Here is a 3,073-nt window from a genome sequence, read left to right as displayed (position 1 = left end):
TAATGGTTCAGTTATCATATACAAAAAGTGCAGTTATCAAGTATAAAATAAGCAACAGCAATGGGAGGTAATTTACCTGCTTATGTTGAATGAATAGAACAAACAAATGTTGCTACCACGCACTATAAAATGCAAGCAATTAGAGAAAAGGTAGAAAAGATGAAACAATACAAATACGTATACAAAAGTTCTAAGAGTGGAAATTTGCATGAGTTTTCTGTACCTGAAAAACGATGAAACATTGTGGGAAAATCTGGCATCTGGAAGCCCATCAAGAAAGAATTCAATTATACTTAGCATCACTTAGACAATATAAATCAATAAGAAATAAATGCTTTTTAATTATTTGAATTCTGCTTAAAGGCAATTGTTCAGCTAAAATGTAATATCTTCTGGTAATGTGCAATACCCAGACTGTAAATTGCTGCCTAGATATTGACAATGCATTAATATTTCAGGCCAATATTTCAGGCAGCAGTTAGCGCTAAACATATTTTAGAACAAGCATCTAATGCCAAACATACATTCAGTTTGTGTCTTGTGCACATGGAGGAGGTAAGTACAGCTTTTGGGGTTACATGATTTCAAAATCCATAAATTGAAGTCCACAAAAGATCCTCTTTCCAGCCTTGATAGTCTGTGAGCCTGTCACTAGAAATAATGGTTTCACCTGTCATGGTTAGCTACCAAATGTAGTTTGGCAAAATCATTGAAATGGAAACACAACATGTTCCTTTATGAATTGCAGCACAGGGCGTCCCCAAAACAAGAACTAAATCCAGTGTAGATCAGGTATAGACTGAAATTTGCTAATAGATCTCTTTGATTTGGAAAAGATGCTAACAACTCTCATCTAGGTTTTCTCATACAGTACACAAGATTATTTCTTTTGGGTTTGGCAGGAATAATGGGGATGTTGGCAAGACACCATATAATGGCACTTGAAATTCTGTCAATCAGTGGGATAACTGCTACTGCTATATATAAAGCTCTACAGGGCTTGGGCCAATCTTTTCTTTTTCGCAGCCCTTTCTGAGGTCTTCTGCATATCCTACCATATCAGACATGATGGGTGCACTTGGCTTCAAGTATCTTCCCTTAAATTTTGCCATCAGGTAGGATTGCAAAGACACATCTTTTCTGTGGCTGTCTCAAAACTTCCTGTTATCTCCCATCCTCTGGGATTTGGAGGGTCCTCACTCTGCAAGGTTTCTGGAAGGCAATGGAGACCTTGTTCTTCACTCAGACATTTGATTCGGATAGGAGTGAACCCCACAAAAGTAGAAGTAGTGTGATGTTATGGCATAGTGATGCCATTTATTTATTTATTTATTTATTTATTTATTTATTTTTTTATTTATTTTTTTATTTTTTATTTATTTATTTATTTATTTATTTATTTATTTATTTATTTATTTATTTATTTATTTATTTATTTATTTATTTATTTATTTATTTATTTATTTATTTATTTAGTCCAACACACAACAATACACAATGAAGGTAATAGAGGACACCTTCGAGGAAATAGAATTAGAGAAAGAATAGAAGAGAGATATAGGATAAAATAGTCAATGAGAAAATAGAAGAAAGATATAGGGATAGAAGAGAAGATATATGGGATATAGGTATAGGTCAGTGATGGCAAACCTTTTTTTCCTCGGGTGCCGAAATAGCATGTGTGTACATTATTGTGCATGCAAGAGTGCCCACACCCATTATTCATTGCCTGGAGAGGCCGAAAACAACTTCCGCCACCCCCTGGAGGCCCTCTGGATGCCAGAAAAAGCCTGTTTCCCAACTTCTGGTGGGCCCAGTAGGCTCATGTTTTACCCTCCCCAGGCTCCAAAGGCTTTCCTGGAGCTGGGGGAGGATAAAAATGCCCTTCCCATCCCCCCGGAGGCTCTCTGGAAGCCAAAAATGCCCTCCCAGAGCCTCTGTGTGAGCCAAAAATCAGCTGGCCGGCACACACATGCATGTTGGAGCTGAGCTAGGGCAACAGCTTGCATGCCAGCAGATATGGCTCCACGTGCCACCTGTGGCACCCGTGCCATAGGTTCGCCATCACTGGTATGGGTGATGCTATTGTGGGGTTTACGGATTATACAGGTAATCTTCAAATTAGGATCACAATTGAACCCCAAATTTCTGTTGCTAAGTGAGACATTTTTAAAATGAGTTTGGCCCCATTTTGCAACCTTTTGTTCTCCTCAGTTATGGACCACAAAGAACGCAGCACACACAAAGTCTGTACAAATCTTACTTTACTAATTAAGGACTACTAATGAGCTTTCTTAGTAGTCGTGAAACACAAAATGTAGTTTAAAGCATTCTTTTCTGAACACTTTAACTTCATTAATAGCCAGCACGAGTCCACAAAATAATTACTTAAGGCTGAGTAAACAGACTGGTAGATATCAGCAAGCTTACAGTGGTTGGCAAAATGCCCAGATGCACTTTGCAGGGAAAATGCCAAGAGGGAGAACATGAACTGATCAGAGCCAAAACACGAAGAAATATGAACAAATGTTTCCTGCAAATTGCTGCCTTCATCCTCAGCCCTTAAATAGGCTAGTGTAGTATCCAATTGGCTAGTGTAGTATCCAATTAGCCCCATGCCTTACTCCCGAGGAGCCCTCCTCCTGAGGAACCATTCTAACTTTTTGGCAGCTCTGGGTGCCTTTTCATTGCGAATAGGCTCCTCCTCCTTCCTTGTCACTGATGGGAGCTTCTGGAAGTTCTGAAGGTCCTGCCTGAATCTCCACTTCTAGCACCAAGTCCTCTCCAGCCTACTCACTGTCCGACTTGGGTGCCAACTGCACAGGCTGCTGGCGCTCACCACATCAATCTCTTCGCTGTTGGAATTGGCCACCAGCTGCATGGGATGCTAGCAGGCCACAACAGCTTTTTTGCCAGAGTTAAGTGACCCATGGGGCTGTTGACTTTGATCACATGACCTCAGGGCCCAGCAACCATCATAAATATGAGTTGCCAATTGGTTGAATTTTGATCATGACCATCGTGAAGCTTGAAGGCTCTTACATGTGAAAAATGGTCATAAGTCATGTTTTTT

The sequence above is a fragment of the Erythrolamprus reginae genome, chromosome 2 (genome assembly GCF_031021105.1).
Source record: "Erythrolamprus reginae isolate rEryReg1 chromosome 2, rEryReg1.hap1, whole genome shotgun sequence".
In the NCBI taxonomy this organism is placed as follows: Eukaryota; Metazoa; Chordata; class Lepidosauria; order Squamata; family Dipsadidae; genus Erythrolamprus; species Erythrolamprus reginae.
The sequence above is the reverse complement of the archived record's forward strand: the minus strand, read 5'-3'. Positions refer to the sequence as shown.